The sequence below is a fragment of the Sorex fumeus genome, unplaced genomic scaffold, assembly GCF_029834395.1.
Source record: "Sorex fumeus unplaced genomic scaffold, SorFum_2.1 ptg000018l, whole genome shotgun sequence".
Lineage (NCBI taxonomy): Eukaryota > Metazoa > Chordata > Mammalia > Eulipotyphla > Soricidae > Sorex > Sorex fumeus.
This window is the reverse complement of record NW_026606075.1, coordinates 28,391,018-28,400,265: the sequence shown is the minus strand read 5'-3', so window position 1 is coordinate 28,400,265 and position 9,248 is coordinate 28,391,018. Positions and strand designations below refer to the sequence as shown.

The 9,248-nt window shown below is 42.3% G+C and overlaps 1 non-coding gene across 1 annotated transcript; it reads left to right on the top strand.

Annotated features, from left to right (window-relative positions):
- Positions 1–1,339: 1,339 nt before the first annotated feature.
- On the top strand, positions 1,340–1,442 carry LOC130021852 (U6 spliceosomal RNA). Its single transcript, XR_008792205.1, has one exon. It is a non-coding gene; the product is annotated as a U6 spliceosomal RNA (small nuclear RNA).
- Positions 1,443–9,248: the final 7,806 nt, after the last annotated feature.

The window sequence follows — 9,248 nt, the reverse complement described above, 5'->3', positions numbered from 1 at the left end:
GCAGATGACATGGACTTTCTTATTTTGAATGCCTATGAGATCACTAGTTACTAGTTTCACTATGTTCTGTAGATAAGTTTATGTCATATAAACAAAATTAATTTCAGATCAAGTTAACAAACATCAAGTTAATGTTAAGAACCTATCTATACCCTGAGTTGGAGAGAGAACATCGGGGTTAAGGCATCTGCCTTGCATGCGGCCAGCTCCAGTTTGATCTCTAGCAGTCTCTAAGCACTGACAAGAGTAGTCTCTGGACCTAGAGTAGGAGTATGCCCTTGAGCACCACCAGGTATGGCCTCAAACCCAACCCAAACCAAACCAAACAAAAACACCTTCCTATCAAGGCATTCATATTTCAAAGATTCATAGAGACAACACAGGCAGACTCTTTGAGATGGGTACCTAAATAACATATAACTTTGCCATATGTTACAACTTATAAATGCCCAACTTCTAGTTTGATATTTTCTCATAGCCTTTCAGCCCTCAACCTCTGTGAGTCAATGAAGAAGCTCTAGCAAGGTCAGGGCTCAACGCTTTCACTAAATCTCTTTCAAGTCATAGGCTCTAGTCATGAGTTTTATTATTTTAACGATGCTGTCTCTTCCTCTGAAAGATAATGGCAGAGTTTTTCGGGGATGCCTAAATCAGAAGTTCATTAATTTAATATATATTCATTAACTAACTGCTATGGATAGGCTTGGTGATGGGGCTATTCAGTGAGCTAAAGAATTAGTTTTCTGCCTCTATGCAATTGCATCCTGGAGAAAGGGGCACTTATGATGAAAACTAGAAAGGGAAAAAACAGGGAAGTCTTATAGAGTAACTTGTGGTGCAGCAGCAGATAGGAAACCTATTTAGGTGAATTAGTCAGGAAAGGCCTCTTCAAGGATGAGAAAGAACCAACCATGAAAACATGCAAAAATAGAAGAAAGACATGCACAAAAACCCTACCATGGGACAGAGAATGATCAAAGAACCAAAAGAATTGTAGATTGTTTGGAGCCCAAAAGTAGAGAGCAGTAACACCTCTGCCTGGTAGCCACGGTGAGGGGAGTTCGGATTTTATATTAAATATGTACCTGCCTTTTTATTGTCAGTGCCACTGTCACTGTCCTCTCGTTGTTCATCGATTTGCTCGAGCCGTTCCAGTAACATTGTCAGATTTGTCACTGTGTTTGGCATATTCTATACATCATGGGTAGCTTGCCAGGCTTTGGCCATGTGGGCGAGATACTCTTGGTAGCTTGCCAGGCTCTCCAAGAGGGGTGGAGGAATCGAACTCGGGTCAGCTGTGTTGGCCACGTGCAAGGCAAATGCCCTACCTGCTGTGTTATCGCTCCAGCTTCGGCAGCACATATACTAAAATTGGAATGATACGGAGAAGATTAGCATGGCCTTTTTATCATAAGAATAAAAATAATGTACTCTTATTTTATATTTTGGGCTGGAGCGATAGCACAGTGGTAGGGCGTTTGCCTTACAAGCGGCCTACATGGCCAACCCGAGTTCGATTCCTCCGCCCCTCTCGGAGAGCCCGGCAAGCTGCCGAGAGTATCTCGCCTGCATGGCAGAGCCTGGCAAGCTACCCGTGACATATTTGATATGCCAAACACAGTAACAAGTCTCATGATGGAGACGTTACTGGGCCCGCTCGAGCAAATCGATGAACAACGGGAGGACCATTTTATTTTTTATTGTATTTTCCAAAGACCTAATGTTCATCATTGGGTTTGATGGAGGTAAGTATGGAAAGGATAGTGAATGCTAAAATCTACTGAGTGCTGCAACATGTTATGTATCTGAAACAACTCTTTGACCCTCAAAATCATGTGTGGAGGGGCACATATGTGGTTTCTCTGTTAGAGTCAAGGAAACTAAGGCTTAGAGATGTCAAATGAATTGTCTGACAAGAGTGACATCCAGGCAGCCTGACCAATACCCCTTGTTATCAAGACACTACTCTTGTGGGGTCCAGAAGTAACCTCTGACTTACTAGAATCACTGGATGAAATGTGGGAAAATACTGATGACTGGGCCCTCTCATACCCTGTCAGGGTGCTGAGCATGGGCACAGGCAATTTTCAGAAGCCTCTCAAGGTGGTGAACTTTGGTGATAAATAAAATATCACCTGGAGTATTTGGTAAATACGTGGAATTTTTTACTTTTTTTTTTTGAGAATATTCTGTTTTAGTAGCTTGTGACTGAGTCCAGCAATTTGTCATTTAAGAAGTATGCCAAGTAATTCTCACCTTAGCATAAGACCAATGATAGAGGTTCAGGCTTCTAAGATATTTGGATATTATATTTTACTGTGTGTCTGCAGTGACATACATTTGGATATTATTTTACTGTGTGTCTGCAGTGTCTGGAGAACCTCGAGGCTTCAAGGCATTGCTTAACACCACTCAACTATTAAAACTCTTAATGCACCATGCCTGACACACATCTAAGCACTCATTTATCTGGGACATTTTGTAATTTAACCCAAACCTGGTAAAATGGTCTTATGTCTCCGTAACAAGAATATAAGGGGATCATGCCAGCACCAGGTAAATCCTTACTTGAAGCCTTCTCTTCCTCCTCTGGGGGCTGCTAAACCTCATTTACCAAAACGTACACACACACACACACACACACACACACACACACACACACACGCATGTGCGCGCATGCATGCAAGAGCAAAGCAGGCAATAGAGTGGGGCACTCCTTATCTCCTTAATTTTTTTAGATGCAAACTTGCTTTGTGCCTGAGGTAAAATAGTTGTTTCACTTGTCCCTGCTTCCCAAGGAGCTCTCTTTGAATTTCCTGTCTTCTTATCAATGATTCTCTGGAGCCTCGTTCAGCTTGTTTTTGAGCTACTACACGATGGACATTTTTGAGCAACTTCCTTTTATGAATTCTGTAGGTACTGACCTTTCCAAAGATTCCCAAGGAAATGCCTCATCTTTCACAAGCCATGCACTTTTTAATTTTTGCAATCAAGAAAAATCTTTCCTTGGCTCTTTTCTTCTTCTTCCCTCTTCTCCTCAGGAAAAAAAATTGAAAAAAATAAAAGTCTCTGAATCTATTTGTGAACAACGTTCCAGTCTAGAACTTCCCCTGCCAGAATAATCTTCCTAATGGGACATCTAATGGGGCCTCCCACTGACAGAGGAGACCACCCCATCTGCAACTAGGGACAAGAGACACTCCCAGCCCAGATGGGAAGAGATGCAGCAGCTCAGGGCTGGATGTATATTCATTGCTTATTTAATATTTGAGCATCTTTTTCTAAAGATATTTCTATTGAACTCACTTGTGGTGTTGCCATCTGGAAAATATCAAACCTCACCCCACTGAGGTAAACCCCTATTGCGTATTTTTTCCCTTTTATGTGAGCCCAGTGGGCATGAAGTGTGTATCTCTGTTTAGCTCCATTCCTCTCCAAGGCAGCTCTCAAACACATGACGCTCTCTAAATAAATCAGTGCTGTATAGACCCATTAACAACCCCTCCTAATTGATGCTAACAGCAAGTTTAAGTGGGGGCTCTACGGAGCCTCCATGCCTTTTCCATGTGAGGCTTTTGGGACGTTTTAAAGTGGTAGATGAGGATTTTAGAAGGGAACAAGATAACCCCAAACTTATTACATTACAATCAGTTTTTAAGTAGGGTCAAATCTACTTCCAAGGTCTAGGAATCAGACTTCTGTCTAAACCTGTACAGTTCAGTTAATGTACAAGGATATATCCCAATATGGCAATAAGTGGGACTGGGGAGAGATTAATGGACCACAGCCCATGCTTTGCATGCAGGAAACCCAGGTTTGGTCTCCAGTGCTACATGGTTCCCTGGGCATTGCTAGAGTGACCCTCAAGCACTAAGCTGGGAATAACCCAAGCACTGCTAGGTGTGGCCATACTACCTGCAGACCAATGGAACAGAGTTGAATGTTCTGTCACAGACCCCCAAGTATATGACCACTTAATCTTTGACAAAGGAGCAAGAAATGTGAAGTGGAACAAGGAAAGTCTCTTCAACAAGTGGTGCTGGGAAAACTGGATAGCTACCTGCAAAAAAAATGAACTCTGACCTAATGCCAGGCACAAAAGTCAGATCAAAGTAGATTAAAGACCTCAATATTAGACATGAATCCATAAGGTACATAGAGGAAAATGTAGGCAGAACTCTCCACGACATTGAAGTTAAAAACATCTTTAAGGATTAAATAGCACTGACCATGCAAGTGGAAGCAAACATAAACAAATGGGACTACATCAAACTAAGAAGTTTCTGCACTTCAAAAGAAACAATGACCAAAATACAGAAAGAGCCAATAGAATGGGAAAGAATATTCACCCAATGTCCATCTGACTGTAGCACTGTAGCACTGTCCTCCTGTTGCTCATCGATTTGCTCGGGCGGGCCCAGTAATGTCTCTATTTTGAGACTTGTTACTGTGTTTGGCATACCAAATACGTCACGGGTAGCTTGCCAGGCTTTGCTGTGCGGGCAATAGCTTGCCAGGCTCTCCGAGAGGGACAGAGGAATCGAACCTGGCTCGGCCTGGCCGGCCGCCTGCAAGGCAAACACCCTACCGCTGTGCTATCGCTCCATCCCTGAAAAGGGATTAATATCCAGAATATACAAGACACTAGTAGAATTGTACAAGAAAAAAAACCTCCAACCCCATCAAAAAATGGGGAGAAGAAATGAACAGAAGTTTCCTCAAGAAAGAAATACAAATGGCCAAAAGGAATAAGAAAAAATGCTTCACATCACTAGCCGTCAGGGAGATGCAAATCAAAACAACAATGAGATATCATCTCAGACCACAGAGACTGGCACACATCCAAAAAACAAAAGCAACCCGTGCTGGCTTGGATGTGGGGAAAAAGGGACACTCTTTCACTGTTGGTGGGAATTCCCACTAGTCCAGCCTTTCTGGAAAACAATATGGACAATCCTTCAAAAACTAGAAATTGAGCTTCCATATGAGCCCGCAATGCCACTTGTGGGAATATATCCCAAGGATGCAAAAAAGCACGGTAGAAATGACTTCTGTACCTATATGTTCATTGCAGCACTGTTCACAATAGCCAAAATCTGGAAACAACCCAAGTGCCCTAGAACAGATGACTTGTTAAAGAAACTTTGGTACATCTACACAATGGAATACTATGCAGTTGTCAGGAGAGATGAAGTCATGAACTTTGGTTATAAATGGATAGACATGGAGAGTATCATGCTAAGTGAAATGAGTCAGAAACGGAGGGACAGACATAGAAGGACTGTACTCATTTGTGGAGTATAAAACAACATAACATGAGACTGACACCTGAGGATAGTAGATACACGGGGCAGATAGATTGTTCCATAGCTGGAAATCTGTCTCATGAGCAAAGGGGAGAAGGCAATTGGAATAGAGAAGGGATTACTAGGAAAAATATGGCTGGAGGAATCGACCGGGATGGGAGATGTGTGCAGAAAGTAGATAAAGGACTAAACATGATGACCTCTCAGGGTCTGTATTGCAAACCATAATGACCAAAAGTGGAGAGAGATTATGGGAAATCATGTCTGCCATGGAGGAAAGGGGAGAGTGGGAATTCAGAAACCTTCCCTGCTAAGGATTGACCAAGATGACAGTATATATGTGGATGGGGATTGTTGATAATCGTTTCTATTTTGGTACTGGTTCGTCATCGTTTTTTTGTTTATGAAGTGTTAATACAATTAATTTACATTCTGTAAGTTTATAAACTGCGATCATGGGGAAATATCTCAAATATGGTCTTGTTAACCAATGGAAAATGAATCTTAACATTTAAGTTTGTTGCAGGCAAGGCAAAAGTAGATCAACTTTATTCCTTCTGAGGTTGATGAGACACTTGCTGTGTAAGTACCAGGTAGCATGGCCCACAGTGAGAAGAAGACAGTGTTACTGGGTCCTTCTAGGACACACTGCTGGGGCACCCAGTGAGCCTTTGGTTGAAGTGATAGGTGTGTTGTCTTCCAGCAATGCATTTCAGCGACTGCAGAATTAGTTGCCCATTAATTTGCTAACCAACTCATTTTCCTCTACCCTCCTAAGTGTTGATAGCGGCAATTCCAAAAAGTGATACTAGGGGGAAAGGATAAAGGTGAGATTGAGTTCAGAAGGAAGAAAGGAGGCAGTTCTTTTCTACACTTGACCTGAGTTACCAAGGAGAGCAAATCATGAAGCTGGTCCATAGTAACTCACTATCACAGAATTATTCTCTCTGATATCCTCATCCTTATCACCAGTGTGGCCTGGAATTTCTAAGGTAAACTCTCCAGTGAGTAGAACAGACAGGTCTTCTCCTTTTCCCCTGCCCAAGCCCTTCCATGACAGTACCAGTGATCCCACCCACTCTCATTCTTCTTGTACCATTTGTTCCCACAGACTCCACTGATGTACCTTTCCAGTTCCCTTTGTGGGTCTCCTTCCACATTATCACACGCTCTCAATTTCTGCCATTTGCGTCAGCACCCAGCTGTTCTTCGGGCCATTTGGCAGCTCATTTGGTATGGCACTTGGCAATAATTTACCATATAGCACGAAATCATACCCCAAGCCCTTTTATTGACATAAGGACTGAAACTACCTTTAGGATCCAGATGTGATATTATGTCATCTATTTACCATATATAAATCTGGGGGGTTGGATTCTGAAGATTCCTCTGTTGCCCCTAAGGTAATTAGACAGATCAAGAGGAAAAGTATTGTCTTAGCACAGTCGATCCTAATAGGTTTTGGGAATTTTGGAAATAAATGGAAAATTATGTTTTTCATAATGGAAGTGATACAAGTGGATATGACATTTCTCCTTTCATTTAGCAAAAAGAGCTTTTGTTGGAGAACATCAAGTAAAATTAGATTTTCACCAGGTAGCTTTTCAGAAAAGTAACACATTTTCTCTTGTGAGCACTAATCCTGAGTGAACAATTCAAGCATTGTCTACACCAGGATGATGTTGAGTATTTGAACACAAAGGAGCTGGGGCTACTCTTGCTCCTGTAAACAAGGACCTGGAAGACTAGTGGGTGTGTTTGACGAGTCAGTAAGTCATGACCTCATTTTGTGAAAAATGCTGGAACAGGAAGTCTAGAAAAATACATTGGAAGAATGATTAGAAGCCTATCAGTTTTTTTTTTATAATTTATTTATTTATTGAATCACTGTGGGAAAAGTTACAGAGCTTTCGGGTTTAGTTCTCAGTCATGTAGGTACCAAACACATTTCCCTTTACCAATACTCATTTTTAGCCCCGAACCCCAATAGACCCCCACCTCCCACCCCTCCCAATTCTTGTGAGGCAGATGAGTTCTAGTTAATACTCTATATACTTTGACTAGATAGATTATTTCGATAGAAGATGCACAATTATTGTTTAGAGTTTACGACCCACCCCCCACAATCAGACATGCTGAAACAGCGTTGTGAATTGATTTGCTTTCTACAACTTGGTTTAAGAATAAAATGAGGTCGCACGGCCGCTACTGCGGCCGCGCGGTTTTGGATTTCTGCTATTTTACTTATTGACCCTGGAAGAATTTCTATTAAAAGTTAGCTAGTTAAGAGATTGGTTTCTGTGCCCTGGAGTCGTGGCCGCGCCGGAGAGCCGCTCGTGGGGGGCAGCTGGCGACCTCGGTGGAGCGTGGGGGACGGCCCACAAAGCCCCCCTTCCCATGAGGTCCCCGCCGCTCCCCCAAGCCCGGCTCAAACCTGCTTTCCACAAGGCTCCCGTGCGGCCGCCATCTTTCTTTCCAGAGAGGAGCGGGCGGGCCGGTCAACGCCCCTTCCCCTCCGGGCAGGCTTGGTGGCGCGTTTTAACACAAGTCCATTTGCTTTTCTGCTCCAAGCGGCTAGAAGCCTATCAGTTTTATTGACTTTCTTCCCCAGTGAATCAATCCTTGGTTTTCTTGACTTTCTCTATTGTTTTCCTGTTTTAGACTTCATTAATATCTTATTAATCTTTTCTGATTTATTCTCCTTGTATAAGTCTTAAATCATTCTTCTTTCTCTAGTTTCATGAATACGAGGGTTTGAGACACTTAAACTGGCTCCTATGAGAAACTGACACCAACATGGAATTAAATATTTGTGAGAGAATATGGAAGAAGGGGCTGAGAAGACTGTAAGAAGCTTCAGATTACTAGAGACACAAGACGAACCTCTAGTAAATACACAGAAGGAAGACTGGGCTCAGTCTAAGGAAGGTTTGATAAGGATATCAAGGAGTCATCAAGCCAAAGTTTGCTGTTGGAAATTTCTGTTTCTCCTAGTAAAGAACTTGCTTAGATGTTTTGTTGAACTCTACCAACAGTTGGAAACTCCCCTTAGGAAGTATGGCCTTGAGCAATGGATCTCAGAGCATACAGGCTTGGTCATCCCTTCCCTTCCCTCTGTCATTGTTGTGATGACCAGGGGTGAGGGATGTCACACATACTTGGTCGAGGAGCTCATCATGAGCTGCATACTTCCGTTGAAGTACTTGCATACACTTGACCATGGCTCTGAGACTGCAGAGACTAAAGTTATGCTGCTGGAAGTTGAGGAAGATTAATGATTTCCGGCAAACACTGACATTAAAATAAAGTGTGGAACTGAGCCTTTGTGAGCACCTTGTGCCCTGATTCCAGACCTTTATGCTCCAGATCTAAGAGAGAATACATTCATCTGTTGTAAGACACCTCATTCATGGTATTTTAATTATCTCATGGCAGTCCTAGAAATTAACACAAAAAATTGAAGAGCTATCATTTTACTGCAAAATTTGGCAGGTGAGTTTTCCTTTAAGATTGGAAGGTGAAGATGAAAAGTTTAGGTCTGCAAAGTAAGTAGTGGGAGATGGTGTTACAACTGTTGGTATCTTTTTCTCTGTGCAGTCGGGGAGGAGGGTTATCTAAAGTAGACCACAACTTTTAGTTGTTATCTACTACTGTCTGACAAATGACTCTAAAACTCAGTGATGAGCGGGAGGGGTGGGGGTGGTGGGAGGGATGTTGGGTACACTGGTGGTGGAGAATGAGCACTGCTGGAGGGATGGGTACTCTATCATTGTATGACTGAAATGTAAGCATGAAAGTTTGTAGGTCTATAACTGTACCTCATGGTGATACATTAAATTTCATTAAAAATTAAAAAATAAATAAAACCCAGTGATGTAAAACAGCAAATACTTGCTGTCTCACAGTTTCTTTGTGAGAATCAGGAATCTGGGAATGCTGAAA